This window comes from Paroedura picta, chromosome 1, assembly GCF_049243985.1.
Source record: "Paroedura picta isolate Pp20150507F chromosome 1, Ppicta_v3.0, whole genome shotgun sequence".
Classification (NCBI taxonomy): Eukaryota; Metazoa; Chordata; class Lepidosauria; order Squamata; family Gekkonidae; genus Paroedura; species Paroedura picta.
In genome coordinates, this window is record NC_135369.1 from 112,779,676 (window position 1) to 112,793,585 (window position 13,910).

Sequence of the window (13,910 nt, forward strand, 5' to 3'; positions counted from 1 at the left end):
AATATTTCCCTGTTGGCATCTTGTGTTTGGTTTATGAGCATGGATTTTCAAGATGTACATTTTATATCTCAGTTTTAAAATGGAGTTCAGAAAGGGGGCACACTTTTTTTGTTTGCTGTCTGTCTTTTTCTGAACAAGTAAACTGCAACTCGCTGTTCTGTCTCAATATCTCATTCACACTCTTTTAATCTTAGTATCTCTAATTCCCTTTGTCTCTTTTCATGGGATTGAACCATTTTTCTTTCTTTTAATTCTCTACACTTCCGTTCTGCCCCAGTTCTGTGCTTTTCTTACTACAGATGCTAATCTTCTGCTTTTCCTACCTCTTTACATATCTCCTTGCTCTAAACAAGCTAACTCCATTTTACATTGTCTCTGCATCTTGACTTCAACTGGCCCTTCTTGGTAACACTCCATCAATCTTCTGACCTGGATGAAAAGGCTGAGGGAATCATCATTCTTATTTGTAGCTGACAAAATGAGCTTTGACACACAGAACTGAAAATTTGTTGGCTCTAAAGTGCTACTGGAGTTATATGTGGCGGAGACTCACCAAAGCCACCTTTTGGCACGGTGGAGGGCAGGTGAGGAGGATGCGGCACTGCATTGCCGGGCAGCAGCGCACTCAGCATGTGTGGGGCAGGGTCAGAGGTGCTACCGACCTCTTCACCTGAAAGCCACACAGCGGATCCTTCTCACCCTCCCTGTTATCATTTTGTTATGATTGTTCTTTAGTTATAGCAGATTTTAACATGATATGAGTCTGTTTATGGGAGCTGGTGTGTGATCGGACTCCCATGGGAGTGGGGCCTTCTTAAGAAGGTGGTGGTTTGAGCAGGGAGCCCACCCAGTGATGGTGGGCATGCTTGCTCATGGGGACCAGATGGCCCTAGGGGGACAGCCAAAGAGGTTTGCACCCTTTGGCTCTCCCAAAATGGGGCTGTCTCCGAAATTATTATTGCCCCAAATGCATGGGGATCTGTGTTTCCCAGCGTGGAGTAGCGATGGATTCTGAAGGGCCTTGGATGTGGGTAACAGTCCAGTGGGTTGTGTAGGCCAGGCTCTACATCATGTGTGAACCCTCTGTTTGGGAAGCTATTTAAATAAAAGCCATATTTTAAGCCATACCAAGTATCACGTCATCTTTGCCAGAACTGGCCTCCTACCAGCCAAAATGTGTTTTATGTATGAAAACTATAACATAAACCCAGCTTCTTTCCTTTTAACTTGTGTTTAGAGATTTTAAAAACTTTCAAATTACTTTCAGTATGAAAGTAAATTCTGTAATGTTGAATTTAAAATAGGAAAATATGTGATAGCTCAAGTTGTTGAATAAGGAATGAGATCCATTAAGAAGAAAGTTAATTAGGTAACTTCAAAACTCCCTCTGCCCCAATATATAGGGATTGCTTGCTTCACTTGTCACTCAGTGTACATTTGGGATTTCTGGTTGTGCCACACCTCTGGTTCTGATAGAATGTGTTCCAAGGAATATTAATAATGCTGCAGAACAATTACTGGTTCATTTAATAACTGATTAAAATTCATGCATAATTTGCTGCAACATGAACAGACTTCTTAAATGTCTCTTTGTAGTCAAGAGTCTGAAAACAAAACATATTTGCTAAGATCTTTCTTTCGTACTGATATAAGAATAATGTAACATGCAGTGATACGTTAGCCTTATGAATACAGTTTTACCTATAATAATTATGCCATTATTCAAAGTATATGTTTCTAATAATCACATCCATTCTGAGGCATCAAGAATGTTGAAGGTGTGGTATTCTGCCAGTGGTACACTCAGGTAGCTCTAAATTTGGTTCTTTAAAATTTTGTACCTTTTCCCTTTAGATGGCAATGTCAATCACATACTTCAGAAGCAAAAGATGGAATCAACAGTCAACAAATTAGTCTTATCCCAACCTGCTGTACTAAAGAAAATAATTTTATTTTCAAATATATATCTGAAATTTCTGTGCCATTCTAAGAAGCTTGTACGCAATCAAACTCTGAACACTTTTCAAAAACGGAATCTCAAAAGTATGAAGTCTCTGTGGAGTTCCAGTATTCTCTATTTTCATGTTTTTCAGGAACAATTTAATTGAATTGAAATTTTGTCAGTGGTAGACAGCATTTAAACTTTTCAGACTAGACCCTTATTCTTCTGTGCTTGTTTTGTGCTATTATATTATGTATTTCTTTTGTGCTGGTAGATTATTTTTGCAGTCATTTACAATCTTTATCTTTAAAAAAAAGCATTTGACAACAGTATCTCAGAACAGCATCAGTATTTATTTTAGGGCAAGTACTTCTGGAAAGTAACTGGCCAAGAATGTGCTACTTTGCAAAATTCTACAAACATTTATTGTCGATAGTTGCGAAGTTGTGTCCGACCCATAACGACCCCATGGACAATGATCCTCCAGGCTTTCCTGTTCTCTACCATTCCCAGGAGTCCATTACTGCAAACATTACTAGAAGAGACTCTGAAGTTGATGATCCAGTCCTCATCAAACTGCATATATTTTGTGTGTGTGTGTTTGTGTTGTAGACTAACTGCCAGTGAAGAAACAATGTGTACTACTCTTCAACAAAGCAATTAGTACTTGCTCTTGGCTGTTGCTGAGTGTCAAAAACAGTATGCTTCCCAACCATGCCATAAAAGTAAGCTGTTGAGTAGGTGGTACATAGTACTGTTCTTTGGAAAAAGATGAAGTAGATACATTGATACATCTGAAAATGGAAGACATATTTCCAGGATTCCTGCCCTTGCTTTTTTTAACAGGGACTGTAACCAGCAATTCATGGTAGGTCCAGCATATGTTTGTGCACTGTAGGTGGATCCACCCTTTCAGAATTGCCTTCATTCTACAACCTCATTCTTGTAAGGTACATGTTACATAACACCACTTACATTTGTTGAGATTCTATATGGGCTTCTAAATATTTTTGATGTAGAATACATCTACTGGCAGGCTCCCTAAAACAGAAATTATAATGGACATGATGTCATTATCCTGCTTTAGGAAGTGCTCCATTAGATGGTGGCTCAAAGCTGGGCCTTGGAGTTTTGCCATAGTGGCCTCTGTCTTCCCAGGTTGGCCCTACCCTCTGGAGAGCAGAGCCAGCCTGGTAAAAGGGGAGATGCTGCAACCAGCACCAGGAGAGCTCTGAGGCTCAGCGCTGGGTCTTGTAGCTCTGCTGGAGTGGTGCACATTGTCCCAGGATGGCCCTGCCCTCCAGAGAGCAGAACCAGCCTGGGAAGCAGAGAGACACCTCAGCTAGCGCCAAAAGAGATCTGAGGCTTAGAGCTGGGCCTTGGAGCTCTGCTGCACCACCAGTGGAGGGCTGCATAACTCTTGCTGTGACAGGTAAGGGGGAGGGTGGGGGAGGAGGGAGGGACGGAGGGACAAGGAAAGAATGGTAGTAGGGAGAGGAGAGGAGAGTGGGGGGAAGGAGTATGTGTCTGTGACAGAGAGGGAGGGGGCCAAGACAAAGGAGTCCCACAACAGGTATGTGTTCCACATACCCTGTGATAGTCAGACTCTCACTAGACTTAAAACAAACCAACAAAAAACAACATTCATGGGGCCCCAGCATGTCCTGGTTTGGCCATGCATTAGTGTCTTTTTCAATAACTAATTGTTGCTTGGGTGCCATCATTTTGTACTCACATTGCATCTTTGCAGTGATATGATTCAATAGTTTGAATAAGGAATATTAGTCACCTAAGCTTCTGGATTCCGATGATCTACAAGTGCCGATGAACAGCTAACCATCTTCAGATTCTCATTAACAGAGACCATTTCTTCCTTTTTCATCAGAGACTTTCTTAATGAGACATCTGGAGTGTGTCCCAAGCTCTCAGAAACCTTTTGAATTAATTACATTATTGTCACCTCAGTGTAAAAGTTCTCCACCCATTTTCTTTTTATTCCTCTTTGCACATTAGGAGGCCAAAGGAAGTTCAACAGTATTTAGTTAGCCCCTTTGGTGGGATTGGCTTAATCCTATTATTTATTTTTTCATGTTATTTATAGGATTATGGTATTATGAAATGTTAATAATATGACGTAACCCCTCCCATCCAAAAATGCTGAGAGAGGTGGCTATATAAATCTAAATCTAAATTAATTAAAAATAATTATCTTTTGCCACAGCTTTTGTTGAATTTTTATTTCTAACCCACCCTTCCTAGTTACTTAGATGGGTAACAGCAGTAAAATCCACATACAAATTTAAAATTTTAAAACAATCACAAATTGTACAAATAATCCGCACTAATTTTCCCTGATAGGTAAAGGTAAAGGTATCCCCTGTGCAAGCACCAGGTCATGTCTGACCTTTGGGGTGATACCCGCTAGCGTTTTCTTGGCAGACTCAGTACAGGGTGGTTTGCCAGTGCTTTCCCCAGTCATTACAGTTTTACCCCCCAGTTTTACCCCAAGCTGGGTACTCATTTTACCGACCTTGGAAGGATGGAAGGCTGAGTCAACCTTGAGCCGGCTGCTGGGATCAAACTCCAGCCTCATGGCCAGAGCTTCAGACAGCATGTCGGCTGCCTTACCACCCTGCACCACAAGAGGCTCTGATAGGGGAGTCCTTTTAGCAGGGAGCCAGTCTTCTAGTTCTTCTCCTCTCGGCGGTAAGTCTGTCTGTCTGTCTGTCTCTGTCTGTCTGTCTCTATCTATCTATCTATCTATCTATCTATCTATCTATCTATCTATCTATCTATCTATCTATCTATCTATCTATCTATCTATCTATCTATCTATCTATCTATCTATCTATCTATCTATCTATCTATCTATCTATCTATCTATCTATCTATCTATCTATCTATCTTAATTCCAGCTAGATAAACAGCCTTGGTGGATGTTATTGTGGCCTCAACCATAATCCTAGTGGAACAGCTCCATCTTAAATAAGCATGATGAGTGAATTTTAGTAAAGATGGGGAATAACCAGTCACCTTCCATTCTTAAACCCACTTGAAATACGTTTGCTGATTTAAAAAGCACAAACATCTCAGTCCATAGCTGATATAATAATATTGTAGAGTACGAGTACATAGTGAAGCACAACTAAAAAAAATCACTTGCCTGTTTTTTTCACATTAGGTATAGATTTGCAGGAAAGGACAGTTTAACACAACTATCTAGTCTTTTTAAAATACAGAATACATACTGGAGTCCAGCTAATTCAAAAGAGTACTTTTAAACATATAAGAGGCAATGTAATGGCTTTGCTTGAAAATACAAATTTTATAATCAAACAGTATGATGATTGTTTTAATATGGTGACACTTTTCCATTAAATGCGATCTAAAGAATTCTTGTGATTGGTAGGGGAATTGTCATTTTATGAGGGAGGCTAACAGTGGGTGATAGACATGCACACAGTAGATCAAAGGGACCTGTGCTCTTATGCTGAGATTGAGGGAGGAAGAAGAGAAAGAAGGGCACTTAATTAGAGGAGGAATTTTTGGAGAGGGGTAGTATGATGCCTGGTTCTTAGTTGTTATATATGTTCAGTATCTCATAATAATGGGTTGTCAATGAGGGTGACTTTTGAAAAAATGCAAGGTGTGAGGCTGCTGGACAGATGGGGTTAGTACTAGGAAGAAACAGGATGTGAAAACATGCAGTGCACACCAAGCTCTGCATCAAAATCACGAATAGTAGCTTCATGTGTCATGTTAGCTAGGTTTCATACCCATTGATCTGCTTCTGATGAGGTATGATTATCTAGGCTGATTCTGCGCTTATTTTGTTTATTCCATTGTTGATCCTGCTGAATTCAGATTGATGTGATCTCAGGTCTTCCTCTGTCCCCCCCCCCCCTACTCATTGAAACAGAAAAGTGTTCTGCACGTGATTAGGGAAACTCAGAAGGGAGGCAAGTGCAACAGGAACCTCTTTCTTTTCTTGAACAGCTGGTGGTGGGAGAGGATTGGAGACAACAGAGGAGGGGGAATTAATCCAAGAGGAAAATCTCTGCCAAGAGAAGTTAGGGCTTTTGGATCTTCTGTCAAGGGAAGTTAGGGCTTCCCCCTTAAGCAAGCCTCGCAACCTGGGAACGAGGAAGCCTTTGAACTGACACCCTGGTCAATAAGGGCTTTTCTACAGTGTTGGAGGCTCAAGGCAGCAATTAGTTCGGGGAAAAGCAGAGAGCTGCACGCTTACTCATGTCGATTTTTCAAATATCAAGGGTTATATCCACTCCAGGATATCGCGGAGGAAAGATAGGGTCAAGATATCACGGAGGAAAGAGGGAAAATTTAAATAGCCCAAAACCAAAATGCAAATCAAATTCAATGTAGATGGGAGGGATTGAATCAATTTGGGATTGGAATAAAAACTCCATGAAGATTAAGCCCAAAAAGAATGGTTCCTGCAGGAACAAAAAGTCTTCAGTATGGTAGTAAGTCGCAGTAGCCAATGAGCAATGCTAGAAAGAATAGTGCCTTGGCGTAAGAAATATAAAACCATATGTTCCAAGATGGGCACAGAGATACACTTATACAGCAAGTTTGTATATGTTAAAACCGAAAAAAGGAATTAGTAAAAAGGACATTTGCATTTTCAGAAATCCAGCATACCAGTGTTTTTTATGGCCCTGAATATTGGAAATGTATAGTCCACAGAAACATTTATATGTAAGGAACAGAGACAACAAATGCATTCTGTCTTTGGTTGGGGTAAAAAGTGATGTAGCTGAAGAGTGATTGAGGAACTAGAAAGAATCTGGTATTGTCTGTAATAGAGATGAGATCATGGAGAATGATCAAAAAAATGCACACGAGGCTTAAGTTCCATGAAGGAATGAAAATAAGGTGAAGAGGAATTGAATTTAGGGTGTAGGTGTGTTACCATGGGGAGAGGCCATGAACATGGGTACTTTGGGATTTGATAGCATTCAAAGCATGTCCATTGTGAAAGTCCTTTTTGAAATGAGGCCTCCAGAACTGCACAAAGTATTCCAGGTGTGGTCTGACCAATGAGGTGTACAGCAGGACTAGGGCATCTTGTGATTTTGATGTGATGCATCTGTTGATACAACCCAAGACTGCATTTACCTTCTTTACTGCTGCATCACACTGTGTACTCATATTTAGTATCCCAAGATATTCATATATCTCTTTCACATACACTGCTACCCAGTGGTGTGTCCCATCCCATGCTTCTCATTTTTGTGACCCAGGTGTAGAACTTCTTATTGAATTGCATTTTGTTCTCATTTGTCCATTTTTCAAGGATGTTCAGATCTCGTTGAACTCTATCTCTATTTCTCAGGTGTTCTCTATGTTGTCATCTGGAAATTTAATGAGGAGTCCCCTCACCCCCAAATCCAGAATCCAAAACCTGGATAAAAATATTGAAAAGTACCAGACCCAGTACTGAGCCCTGTGGCACCCTACTGCTCACCTCCCTCCAATCTGATAAAATACCACTGACAACTACTCTTTGGGTACCGTTTTCTAACCAGTTACCAATTCATCTAACCATCTGAAAATCTAGTCTGCAGTCCTCCAGTTTACCCATCAGAACATCATGGGGAACTTTATTAAAAAGCCATACTAAAATCCAGCTAAACAACATCAACTGAGTTTCCACAATCCATAAAGCCTGTCACTCCATCAGAGAAGGAAACCAGGTTGTTCTGGCAGGATCTATTGGAGACAAATCTGTGCTGACTTCCCCAGATCAACTAATTGTACTTCGCGTGTTTGCAGATCACCCTCTTTAAAATCTGCTTCATTATCTTCCCTGCAGCTGAGGTCAGACTAACTGGCCTATAGTTTCCAGGTGATCGCTCCTCCCTTTTTTGAAGTTTGGGATAACATTTGTTCTCCTCTCTTCTTCTGGCATATCTCTAATCCTCGAAATGGCCCTAAAGATGATGGACAAAGGTTCTGCAAGCTCTCCAGAAGGTTCTTTGAGCATTCTCAAGTACACACCATCCAACCAAGGGATTTGTGTTGCTTTATTTTAAATATATATATGTATCTAAAAATACAGTATATATACTGGGAGTTAATTCACAGTCAAAAGGCATTTGGTGGCAGAGTAAGACAGGCAGATTTGGAAGGAAACAGCAAAACTAGAGCAAAGATTAACATTTTTGTTCTCACAGCTATGCATCGATACCTATATTTTTAAACAACACTTATTATATAGTGTCACTTTAGTTTTTGCGAAAAATACTATGCTTCACAATCATTAGTGAAAGATTCATGAGACAAAATAAAACTTATTCTGCAGAGGTTGGACAGAGAAGTTGAGAGATGAAATGATTTGGTGTTAACATTGGAAAGATCAAGAAAACATTAGGTTCTTTTCTTTCAAACATTGCTTGCACAACAGAAGAAAAAGCACACACTGGGATTCCATGCTCTACTGACTACATTTCTAAACTTTTTGAAATGTAGTGTGAAATCATCAGTAACTAATATATTCCTGTCACAGAAAAGCGACCTAATTGGGAAACTATTGGAGATCTCACCAAAACGAATGCAAAGGATCACACTATCATTAACAGTTTTGATCTTATTGGAAAACTAGGGGCAAAGCCCATTGTCTCCAAGAATACAACAGGCGCTAGAGCTTGGCAGTGGGAAGAGTAAGGGGAGGAGTTGTCCAGTATGTAAGGACATGGGGTTGTCATGTGTGTTGTGTGGGAGGTTGTGGTGGCATGGTGGCAAATGAGGCCATGGGTGTGGAAATATGGGTGTCAAGAACCTGTGGTGTTGAATGTTCGTTGAGTGTGGGAGAGGACTGACCTTTGGAAATTGTGGCATAGTGGTTACAGATGAGCTTTCCAGAGCCATGTCCTCAGATATGTGAAGGGAAAATCAGACTGGAGACTCTTCTTAGGGGAAGATTACATGGCAACCAATTCCCCCCAGTTCTGTGTTATTTCCCCTCTTGTGTGAATTAGGCCACATTCACCGAAATGCCCCTCTGCCCTAATACACATAGGGTAGTCACAGTACACAGGTGTCCACCCTGTTCCTTCTGTCTCCCATATTTTCACTGTTGGTAAAATGTTATGTGCCCACATGCTTCTTTCATGGTTGCTCCTTAGAAGAACGGATTTTTGTATCCTATTGCTTACTACCCAAAGGAGTCTCAAAGCGGTTTACAAACACCTTTTCCATTTGTCTCTCCACAATAGTCAACCTGTGAGGTATGTGGGGTTGTGAGAGATCTGAGAGAACTGGGAATGGGCCGCAGTGACCCAGCAGGCCTCAGGTGTCTCAAAGCATTTTCCAATCGTCTTCCCCTTCTCTCCCCATAGCAGACTCCCCATGAGGGAGGTGGGGTAGCGAGCCTCACAGGGAAGCTGGCAACCCTAAGAGGAAGACTGTCTGTGCACAGCAGTCTTGACCTTAGTAAGGTTTTTAATACTGTTTTTTGTATTTGCCAGGCCAAGGTTATTTGCCAGTTACTATTTCAGTTACTATGTGTCTCCAGACATTTACTTGTTCTCTATTTAGTTTCAGGCTGTAAATATTTATTTAGATCTTCCTGCACTTTCCAGACTCACAGGACTGATGCTGGTCTGCCTGTCTGCGCCCCAGAATACAAACAGTTGCTGATAAGGGCTGGCCATAACCCATAGGCCAGGAGGGACACTCCTGCACCACTCCCTACCACCTGCAGGCAAAAATGGCTCATTTGAAGGCTGAGGCATTGTACGATTTTGAAGTCCCACCTCCAAACCTCCAGGAATATTTCCAACCCAGGGGTAGCCAACCTACAGGTGTGGCCTGGAGAGCTCCTGGGATTACAGCTCACCTGCAGAGTATAAAGATCAGCTCCCCAGGCAGAAAGGGCTACTTTGGACAGGGTTGTGGTAGAGAAGAAACATTTAAGGCCTCTCACACAGGTTGTTGTTGAATTGAAAGACTTGAGGCCTACTGCACAGGGTTGTTGTGCAGATGAAACAGGAGACAAAAGAGCCAGCTTCCTCTGCAGAATAACGCTGTGCAGTGGCCTCAAATCTGCAGAGAGTTGCAAAGAAGAAAGACACATGGCTTGGCTGTGTCTAACCCCCGGCCAGAGCAGTATTTTAAGTGAGAAGGGGCTTTTCTGTGGCCTCCCTGTCAGGCAACTCTTTGGCAGAAGGGGAAAGTCTCCCCCTCAAAAGGAAGGCCCTCAGGCTCCCCTGTGTTGCTCTCTGAAGGAAAATGCCTCCCTCCACTCAGTCAGGGGCTGTCAGAGGCTCCTTCACAGCAGGCTTGAAGTGGGGGAGGGGGAGCACTGTGCAGCCTCCTGCCAGCTCTGTCAGGGTTCTGAGGCAAAGTTACAGTTGGACATGACAGTTAGGACAGCCTTGGGGCGAAAAGGGCTGGCGCAGCCTGTCCAAGCCTCTGTTCTCATCCCCCTTGGCAGCCCTACTGACCTCCTCTCCCTTTGGTGGTCAGGAGCAGACTGGCAGCCAGATTGGGCTGGGTGAATGGAATTTTGGTCTGTCCTAGTGAGGGGCCAATAGGAAAGCACTTTGCGCGCCTCCCCATTGGCTGCTTGGCCCTGGATGGACACTCGGAGGGCCCAATCAGGAGCCCCTTCGCGGCTCCTGATTGGGCCCTCTGAGTTTTTATCCTGGACAGGGCCCGCCCTAACTCCTCCCCAGGTGGCCTTACTGTTTTATTTAATAGGACCGGTTAAAGATATTGTTTCTTTGCTCATAACCAGTATTGTAGACCAGTGGTCCCCAACCTTTCTGAGGTTGGGGACCGGCAGGGCATAGGGGCGCGGCCCACACATTGGGCCGCGCCCACGCATCGGGCCGCACCCACGGGCCGTGCCCGGGTGCCGCACCCACGCATCGGGCCGCGCCCTGGTGCCACGCCTGCGCATCGGGCCGCGCCCACACTGGCGCAGCCGGCCCTGATTCCCTCTCCCCGCCCTCCCGCAGTAAGAAGCTTCCCGGGCCGCAAGCTTGCGGCCCGGGAAGTTTTTTACTGCGGGGGGGGGGCGGGGAGAGGGAGCCGCGGCCCGGCGCCATGGCCTTCGCGGCCCGGCAGGTTGGGGACCACTGTTGTAGAACACATATTCCAATTTATTAAGATGCCCTATCAAAGGGTCTTTTTTCTCTTTCAAAATAATGGGGGGAGGACAAGGTAGAAAATGCCTTAAAATCTACCAACTAAATAAGATTTTTTTTTAAGGGTACACATAAAGACAAAACAAAAATATAACAACAGTGGTGGCAGATCTACACATATATTTCTGTAAATGATTTCCAAATAACTAAAAATAAGTTCACACACAATTGCTGTCTGTGTGCCATGTGTTCAAATGCTGATAGAGTTCTAATGTCCTCAATCCATTGTTTGACCAGGATAGGCTTTTATCTTTCTGGTGTTGTAATTCAAGTCTTTTCACTCTAGTAAGAGCTCAGATCCCCCTTCAAGGATCGCTGCCTTGTTGTGGCAAGGGGGCTTGCGTAGTTCAGTGAAGCTATGAGCTATGCCGTGCAGGGCCACCCAAGACGGACAGGTCATAGCTGAGAGCTCTGACAAAAGGTGATCCACTGGAGAAGGAAATGGCAAACCACTCCAGTATCTTTGCCATGAAAACTCTATGGACAGTTCCAATAGGCATAACGATATGACGCTGGAAGATGAGCCCCTCAGGTCGGAAGGTGTCCAATATGCTACTGGGGATGAGCAGACGGCTAGTACGAGTAGCACCAGAATGAATGAAGCGGCTGGGCCAAAGCCGAAAGGACGCTCAGTTGTGGAAGTAACTGGTGGCGAAAAGACAGTCCGATGCTGTAAAGATTTTTATTCCATAGGAACCTGGAACGTCAGATCCATGAATCAAGGCAAGCTGGACGTGGTTAAACAAGAAATGACAAGACTGAACATCGACATTTTAGGAATCAGTGAACTAAAATGGACAGGAATGGGTGAATTTAATTCAGATGACCATCAGGTATACTACTGTGGACAAGAATCTCGCAGAAGAAATGGAGTAGCCTTCATAATCAATAAGCGAGTAGGAAAAGCAGTCTTGGGATACAATCCCCAAAATGACAGAATGATCTCAGTTCGAATCCAAGGCAAACCATTCAACATCACAGTGATCCAGGTCTACGCCCCAACCACTGCTGCTGAAGAGGATGAAGTTGATCAGTTCTATGAAGCCCTACAACACCTTCTAGAAGCAACGCCCAAAAATGATGTGCTTATCATCATGGGGGATTGGAATGCTAAAGTAGGAAGCCAAAAGATAACCGGGATAACAGGCAAGTTTGGCCTTGGAGTACAAAATGAAGCAGGGCACAGGCTGGTAGAATTTTGTCAAGAGAATACAATGGTCATAGCAAACACTCTTTTCCAGCAACCCAAGAGACGACTCTACACATGGACATCACCAGAGGGTCAACACAGAAATCAGATTGACTATGTGCTCTGCAGCCAAAGATGGAAAAGTTCTATCCAGTCAATAAAAACAAGACCAGGAGCTGATTGTGGTTCAGATCATGAGCTTCTTGTTGCAAAATTTAGGCTTAAATTGAAGAAAGTAGGGAAAAGCACTAGGCCACTCAGGTATGAACTAAATCATATCCCCGACGAATACACAGTGGAGGTGACAAATAGATTTAAGGAATTAGATCTGATAGACAGAGTGCCTGAAGAACTATGGATGGAGGTTCGCAACATTGTACAAGAGGTAGCAACTAAAACCATCCCAAAGAAAAAGAAATGGAAGAAATCAAAATGGCTGTCTGAGGAAGCTTTACAAATAGCTAAGGAGAGAAGGGAAGTGAAAGGCAAGGGAGAAAGAGAAAGATACACCCAACTGAATGCAGAATTCCAGAGAAAAGCTAGAAGAGATAAGAATGCCTTCTTAAATGAACAGTGCAAACAAATAGAAGAAAACAATAGAATCGGGAGGACCAGAGATCTTTTCAAGAAAATTGGAGATATGAAGAGAACGTTTCATGCAAAGATGGGTATGATAAGGGACCAAAATGGTAGGGACCTCACAGAAGCAGAAGAGATTAAACAAAGGTGGCAAAATTATACAGAAGAACTATACAAGAGCGAGCTTAACATCCCTGATGACCACAATGGGGTAGTGACTGACCTGGAGCCAGACATCCTGGAATGTGAAGTCAAATGGGCCTTAGGAAGTCTGAGTAACAATAAATCTAGTGGTGGTGACAGCATTCCAGTTGAACTATTCAAAATCTTAAAGGATGATGCAGTAAAAGTGCTACACTCAATATGCCAGCAAATTTGGAAAACTCAACAATGGCCACAGGATTGGAAAAGGTCAGTTTACATTCCAATTCCAAAGAAGGGCAATGCCAAAGAATGTTCAAACTACCGCACCATTGCACTAATTTCTCATGCTAGCAAAGTTATGCTCAAAATCCTACAAGCTAGGCTCCAGCAATATGTGGACCGAGAACTTCCAGAAGTACAGGCAGGATTTCGAAGAGGCAGAGGAACTAGAGATCAAATTGCCAACATACGCTGGATCATGGAGAAAGCTAGGGAGTACCAGAAGAACGTCTACTTCTGCTTCATTGACTATGCTAAAGCCTTTGATTGTGTGGAGCACAACAAATTGTGGCAAGTTCTTAAAGAGATGGGAATACCAGAGCATCTTATTTGTCTCTTGAGAAATTTATATGCAGGTCAAGAAGCAACAGTGAGAACTGAACATGGAATCACTGACTGGTTCAAAATTGAGAAAGGAGTTCGGCAAGGCTGTATACTGTCGCCTTGCCTATTTAACTTGTATGCAGAGCACATTATGAGAAATGCGGGATTAGAGGAGTCACAAATTGGGATCAAGATTGCAGGGAGAAATATCAACAACCTCAGATATGCAGATGATACCACTCTAATGGCAGAAAGTGAAGAGGAACTAAAGAGCCTCTTG

The 13,910-nt window shown here is 42.9% G+C and overlaps 1 protein-coding gene across 21 annotated transcripts in view; it reads left to right on the forward strand.

Moving 5' to 3' along the window:
* PTPRK (protein tyrosine phosphatase receptor type K) overlaps positions 1–13,910 on the forward strand; it is a 533,907-nt gene that overhangs the window by 313,762 nt on the left and 206,235 nt on the right. The window lies entirely within an intron of this gene.